General features: G+C 41.9%; 1 pseudogene; it reads left to right on the top strand.

Annotated features, from left to right (window-relative positions):
- The first annotated feature begins 3,832 nt into the window (after positions 1-3,832).
- On the top strand, positions 3,833-5,307 carry LOC143665391 (26S proteasome regulatory subunit 4 pseudogene; annotated as a pseudogene).
- The last annotated feature ends 2,495 nt before the right edge of the window (positions 5,308-7,802 follow it).

The raw sequence follows: 7,802 nt of genomic DNA on the forward strand, positions 1-7,802 counted from the left end.
TAGATTAGACAGGACTATTAACAATAATAATTAATGTGTATTAAGCCCTGGACTATGTACTTCTACATTCTCAAGGAGTCACCACGAGATAGATATTATTATCACCACTTTAGAAATTAGCTTGGTAAGGCTTGGTGTGTGCCCAAAGTCATACAGCCTGAGGCAAGGTTAACCCAAGCCGTAAGACTCCAGATCACACAGCACTGTCTTCCTGCCAGTGATCAGGCCAAGGCTGGAGGGCTGCACGCCTGCACATGTTCAAGACAGGGTGGAAAGACCTGCTGCCTTGGGCAGAGGTTGGATTAGATGACCTCCAGCCTCCCTCCTCCTTCCCACCTGACAAGATTCTAGCCTTTCTAAGCCAAATCCTCTGCTTCTCTTTCCTTGTCTTCTGTGTTATCTTCTGATGCTGAAATGGAGCCAATGGGGAACCCTACAGAGAAATCTGGGGCTTAGAAGGAGAAAATGAATCCCTGGAAGTCTCACACAGAAGTCGTTCATTGGTTAAGGCTTCTAGTTACTCTGACCGATTCTTCCAGGATTAGGGGCCACCACTCCCACTTTCTCCCAAGGATCTGCCTGACTGACCTTTCTCTTCCTTGGGCGTGGGGTGTAATGGCAGTGACGGGTCATACCTGTCTGGCCTTTGGCTATGGATTGCGGACCTAGTGGAAATGCAAATTCAAATAAGGTTTTCAATCAATAACAGAGATCCCTCCGCCAAGGATGATTTGGATTTCTCTTCTGCAGAGTTAGAGGGTCATACAGAAGACCTCTAGATGACAGACACCCCCAACGTGGAAATGAAAACTTTATGACTCTAAGAAAACGTGTCTGCTTTGCAGAAGTTATTCATGTGGGATAATTAGAAAAGCAGATTTAAATATATAAATAAGTATCTTCTCTCCCAAAAGATTGTCAGAGAGGAGAGTTTTCTTAGATGTCATTGGAAATGGCATCTGCAACCAAAGGGAAAATTATATCTGTCAAGTCAGAGTCTTATAGTACCTTTATTATCAACAATGTTTAATGACTAATACTTAAGTAACAAGAGAAAAACTGGGTTACCATAACTGCTATTCTTTTATGTTTGTGGAATGCCAGCGGGGAGCTTTATACCAGAAAACTATGTGTAATCACATTTCTCAAGCAGAGAATTTTACAGCCAAGATAAGGCAGAAATAGCAGGTAAAATCTGTGGAATTCTGTTGACTGATTATACTGAAATGACTCCTTATGGACTGATTTGTTTACAGAGAAGTACGGGTAGACTTAGTTCTGAACAAATTCTATTATTACCCTCTCCACCTTGTGATCGTTAATCTTCCTGAAATTGCCATTACCCTGTAGGCCAAAGGAAGTGAGAAGCTGCCAGGGTCTGGTTCTCTCCATTCTCCACGTCAGCCATCACAACTTAAGTCAAATTTGGGGGATGCTGGTGCTGTAGCACCTGCCTCCTTGGCATTCGTGGGTGCAGGACAGACACAGGTGGTGGCTGCAGGGGTCCTGCTGGCTCTTGGCCCTCAAACGGGGTTAAGCAACCTTTCAAAAGTGGAGTCCAAAGTCGGTGGTTCAAAAGCCTCTCGCTGCCCTTAAGACACAGACCAAGTCCTCAGCACAGCCTCCAAAGCCTGGCTGTGGTCTCCTCCTGCAACACACAGCTCCTCTGGCTTATGGTCTGCCCTCAGCTCCAGGGTGTGCTACACTCCCTTCCTGACTCACCTCTTCCATGTTGTCCTCTCTGCCTGGAATACTTTCCCCTCTCCTTGTCCCTTGGTCAAGTCCCACCTTAGATGCCATCTTGTTGGTCACTGATGCAGAGAAGTCTTTCCTGACCTCCCTCAGTGGGGCAGTGTGTCCCTTACACCTTTTCACAGCATCTTGTTCCTCTGTGTTCTGGCTCTTGTCCCACCACAGTTTTACAGGTAATACTTCATCCCTGTAAACCATATGTAAGAGCAGGGACTTCATCAGGTTTTGTTCTCCACTTTGCCCCTGGGAACTTGATCAGAGTGTGGTACATTGTAGGTGCTCAGTGACAAATATTTGTTAAATGAATGTTAAAAGAATGAATGGCAGGTGGGAAGAAGGTGGTGACCTCAGGGTCATTCCCAGAACCAGGGAGTTGTGTTCCCAAACAAGTCAAGTTCCCATGACTTCCCAAACCTCGGGGTTTTGCCCGTGGCTCTGTCCCATGTGTATGCACTAACTATGGAATTGGTGATAGGAGAAGACACCGCATTTCAAACTAGCGTCACCCACTAACTGTATAACCTTGGGCAAGTTACTTTTGCTTCCTCAGTTTCTCATCTGTAAATGGGGTTCATGATGGCTACTCACTCTGTCTCCTGAAAGATTATATGAGATAACATAGGAACACATCTGTCTCATAGCTGATGTTATTATATAAAAGGTCCCGAATCCCCCAAACCAACCTTGTCTTCGATCACTACAAATTATGTATACACAAAGAACTTAAATAATAGCATGCATATTTTTTAGCACGGTCTGAAAACTGTTTTGAGTATCAGCCATTCTTTGGGAATTACTGAAGAGCAAGAATTAAGGAAGAAAAACTTTGAAAATAAAATCACAAAAACATTTGAACTTGGTTTAAAAAGTGAAGAAGATTTACAACATTTCCAAGTTGGACAACCAGAAGAAAAACAAGGCATACGTAGGCTGCAGAAGCAGCTGCGAGATGGCCCTGCTGAATCCCTTCTTGGTCTCCTGGCTCCTCAGGTCAGCTCCAGTCCATTCACCCTGGGCTCTCGGCCTGTGCGGAAGCCAGGATCCAGGCCACATCCCTCCGTCTGACTGGTCTTGTTTCTAAGAGGGTCTTGCTCAGCAGTAAAGAGCATTCCCAGAGAGGTGGTCAGTTCAGCTGAAGAGCCAGCCTGGGTTGTTGGAACAATCCCTGAAATCTGATTTCCTCTCCATTTGGCACCTTCCCAGCCTGAGCCTCCCCTCCTCTAAGTGCCACTCGTCGGCAGGGTGAAGGGGCAGCTTTCGGGGCTCCTGCCCAGGCTCGGCTGATAAAAGTGAGCTGCTGAAGAGCATTTGTCCTGAGTTCCCTGGGGGGGTTCTCTCTGTGGACACAAATCGTTTGGTTGTTTTATTTTTTTTGCTTTGAGTTAAGGGGAGGGGTTGAACTGAACACAGCCAATGACGGAAATAGAAGTCATTCATTTTGGTGATCAGACAGGATTCAGCCCCTTATTTCTGCATACATAAACAAGATTGGCATGATGTCCACGATTCTAAAATGAAAAAAAAATGTGTCCAAATAGGGTCACTTATGGTACCTTGGGTTCAAAATTCTGACTTGCCACAAAATAAGTCCTCTATTTAGCTCATGCTAAAGTGTAACTATTCCAAGGAAGAATAATATTTCGTAACAGCAGCTCACATTCATTAAGTAATTCCATTTACATGGATTATCTCATATAAACCCCACAACAAACCTAAGACCATTGTCATTTTACAGATGGGGGCATGGAGGCGCAGAGTGTTCAAAAGACTTAACAGAGGTCACACAGCAGACAGAGGAGGAGCTAGGACAGAAATTCCACCTTCTTAACGACTGCCCTATCAAATGCTTCTACAGTAGTCATTCATTTATCCTTCAAAGCTTTGTGCCAAATGTTGGGGAGAAAAGAAAAGCTAATCAGACATAAATTACACCCTTGAAGAGCCAACCATAAAGGACAGATGTCAAGACCTGTGCAGAAATAATAACATCAAGCATTGAGAGGAAATTTTATAGCTCTAAATTCTTGAATTAAGAAAGAAGAAAGAGGGACGTATTTCCGGCAGCGGCGGTTTGAGCGGCTGAAGCAAGATGGGTCAAAGTCAGAGTGGTGGTCACGGTCCTGGAGGGGGTGAAAAGGATGACAAGGACAAGAAAAAGAAATATGAACCCCCTGCACCAACTAGAGTGGGTAAAAAGAAGAAGAAAACAAAGGGACCAGATGCTGCCAGCAAACTCCCACTGGTGACACCTCACACTCAGTGCTGGTTAAAATTATTGAAGTTAGAGAGAACTAAAGATTACCTTCTCATGGAGGAGGAATTCATTAAAAATCAGGAACAAATGAAACCACTAGAGGAAAAGCAAGAGGAGGAAAGATCGAAGGTGGATGATCTGAGGGGGACCCCAATGTCAGTAGGAACCTTCGAAGAGATCATTGATGACAATCACGTCATCATATCTACGTCAGTGGGCTCAGAACACTACGTCAGCATTCTTTCATTTGTGGACAAGGATCTACTGGAACCAGGCTGCTCTGTCCTGCTCAACCACAAGGTACATGCAGTGATGGGGTCCTGATGGATGACACCAATCCCCTAGTCACAGTGATGAAGGTGGAAAAGGCCCCCCAGGAGACCTATGCTGATACTGGGGGGTCAGACAATCAAATTCAAGAAAATGAAGGAATCTGTGGACCTTCCTCTTACACACCCTGAATATTATGAAGAGATGGGTATAAAGCCCCCAAAGGGGGTCACTCTCTATGGTCCACCGGGCACAGGTAAAACATTGTTAGCCAAAGCAGTAGCAAACCAAACCTTGGTCACTTTCTTAAGAGTGGTTGGCTCTGAACTTATTCAGAAGTACCTAGGAGATGGGCCCAAACTTGTGCAGGAATTGTTTCGAGTTGCTGAAGAACATGCACCATCCATTGTGTTTATTGATGAAATTGATGCCATTGAGACAAAAAGATACGACTCAAATTCTGGTGGTGAGAGAGAAATTCAGTGAACTATGTTGGAACTGTTGAACCAGTTGGATGGATTTGATTCAAGGGGAGATGTGAAAGTTATCATGGCCACAAATCGAATAGAAACTTTGGATCCAGCTCTTATCAGACCAGGCCACATCGACAGAAAGATAAATTTCCCCTGCCTGATGAGAAGACCAAAAAAACGCATCTTCCAGATTCACATGAGCAGGATGACGTTGGCCGATGATGTAACCTTGGATGACTTGATCATGGCTAAAGATGATCTCTCTGGTGCTGACATCAAGGCAATCTGTACAGAAGCTGGCCTGATGGCCTTGAGAGAACATAGAATGAAAGTAACAAATGAAAACTTCAAAAAATCTAAAGAAAATGTTCTTTATAAAAAACAAGAAGGCACCCCTGAGGGGCTCTATCTCTAAGTGAACCACAGGCCTTCAAGAAAATGGTTGGGCATTTTCTCAACCTCTCAGAGGACGAAATTGGGGAAGTTGACCAGGAGAATCCATAATCCAGTTGATTTTTGTTAACAAAACATTGTGTATCTTTTTGAGTGTGATGTGTAGGAAGCTCCTTGGACTGCATTTGTCTGTTGTTCATTGCAGCACTGTTTCCCAGTAAAGCATACTCTTTCAGAAGTAAAAAAAAAAGAAAAGAAAGATTTCAAATCAGAGACCAAACCTCAAAACTGGAATCACAGGGAAAAAAGAACAAACTAAAACCAAAGTGAGCAGAAGGAAGAAAATAACAAATATTAGAGATAAATGAAATAGAGAATAAAAAAACATCAGAGAGAATCAACAAAACCAAAGTTGGTACTTTGAAAAGATCAGTAAAATTGACAAAACTTCAGCTATATAGATGGGGAAAATAAGGTGGAAGATACAAATGACTCAATTCAGAAATGAAAATAAGAACATTACCTCAGAGCCCACAGAAATAAAAATGACTATAAGATGATACTAAACACAAGTGTTTACCAACAAATTCGAGAACCAGGATGAAATGGATAAATTCCTAGAAACACACAAACTGCCTACATTGACTCAAGAAGAAGCAGAAAATTTCAACAAACCAGTAACTAGTAAAGAGATTGAACCAGTGATCAAAAACTTCCCAACGAGAAAAAGCCCAGGGCCAGAGGGCTTCACAGGGAAATTTTACTAAATATTCCAAAAAGATTTAACACCAATCCTGCTCAAATTCTTCCAAAAAATTGAAAAGGAGGGAACACACTCCCTAAATCTTTCAAAAAACTAACATCACCCTCATACCGAAGCTAGGTAAAGATACCACAAGAAAAGGAAATTATAAACCAATATTCTTATGATTATAATTGTGAAAATCCTTAGCAAAATGAACAAATGGCACATTCAACAAATTATGCACCATGATCAAGTGGGATGTATCCTAGGTATGCAAGGATGGTTCGGCATAAGAAAGTCAATTACTATAATATACCACATTAACAGAAAGAAGGGGAAAACAATGTGATCATCTCAACTTAGAAAACTAGAAATAGAAGGGAGCTTCCTCAACATGATAAATGACATATATGAAAAACCCACAGCTAACATCCTACTTAATGCTGAAAGACTGAAAACTTTCCCTCTAAGATCAGGAATAAAAGAAGGTTAACTTCCTGGCAATGTGGGACAGAAATCCCAGAATGAGATGAGACTCAGCATCAAGGGATTGAGAAAACCTTCTCGAGCAAAAGGGAGAAGAGCAAAATGAGACAAAATAAAGTGTCAATGGCTGAGAGATTCCAAACAGAGTTGAGAGGTCATCCTGGAGGTTATTCTTACGCATTAAATAGATATCACCTTGTTAGTCAAGATGTAATAGAGATGCTGGAGGGAACTGCCTGCAAATGTAGAGCTGTGTTCCAGTAGCCATGTTTCTTGAAGATGATTGCATAATGATATAGGTTTCACAATGTGACTGTGTGATTGTGAAAACCTTGTGTCTGATGCTCTTTTTATCTACCTTATCAACAGATGAGTAAAACATATGGAATAAAAATAAATAATAGGGGTGTGGTAGTTAGATTCAATTGTCAACTTGGCCAGGTGAAGGCACCTAGTTCTGTTGCTATGGACATGAGCCAATTGCATGTGAACCTCATCTGTTGCTGATTACATCTGCAATCGGCTAGGAGGCATGCCTGCTGCAATAAATGATGTTTCAGTTAATTGGCTGGCACTTAAATGAGAGAGCACAACGTAGCACAGCCCAAGCAGCTCAGCATACCTCATCTCAGCACTTGCAGCTCAGTCCAGGCCTTTGGAGGTGCAGAAAGAAATCACCTCGGGGAAAGTTGTTGGAACCCAGAGGCCTGGAGAGAAGGCCAGGAGAGACCACCCTGTGCCTTCCCACATAAGAAAGAACCTCAGTTGAAAGTTAGCTACCTTTCCTCTGAAGAACTAATGAAATAAATCCCCTTTTATTAAAAACCAATCCATCTCTGGTGTGTTGCATTCTGACAGCTAGCAAACTAGAACAACGGGGAACAAATGTTAAAATGAATTTAGATTGAAATGCTAGTGATCAATGAAAGGGAGGGGTAAGGGGTATGGCATGTATGAATTTTTTTCTGTTTTCTTTTTATTTCTTTTTCTGAATAGATGCAAATGTTCCAAGAAATGATCATGATGATGAATATGCAACTATGTGATGTTATTGTGAATTACTGATTATATGTGTAGAATGGAATGATCAAAAGTTAAGAAGGTTTGCGTTTTTTGGGGGGTTTTTTTGTATTAAAAAAAAATTTTTTTTAAAGGTTAAGGTTGCCCATTGTCACCACTATTATTTGACATTGTATTGGAGGTTCTAGCCAAAGCAAGTAGGCAAGAAAAAGAAATAAAAAAGCATCCAAATTGGAAAAGAAGAAGCAAAATGTTCTCTATTTGGAGATGGCATGATGCTACTTAAAGAAAATCCTGAAAAATCCAACGAAGCCCCTAGAGCTTATAAATGAATTCAGCAAAATGGTGGGGTGTAAGATCAACACCCATAAAAATCAGTAGTGTGTTTATACAATAGTAATGACCAAGC

The sequence above is a fragment of the Tamandua tetradactyla genome, chromosome 21, assembly GCF_023851605.1.
Source record: "Tamandua tetradactyla isolate mTamTet1 chromosome 21, mTamTet1.pri, whole genome shotgun sequence".
NCBI classification, from domain to species: domain Eukaryota; kingdom Metazoa; phylum Chordata; class Mammalia; order Pilosa; family Myrmecophagidae; genus Tamandua; species Tamandua tetradactyla.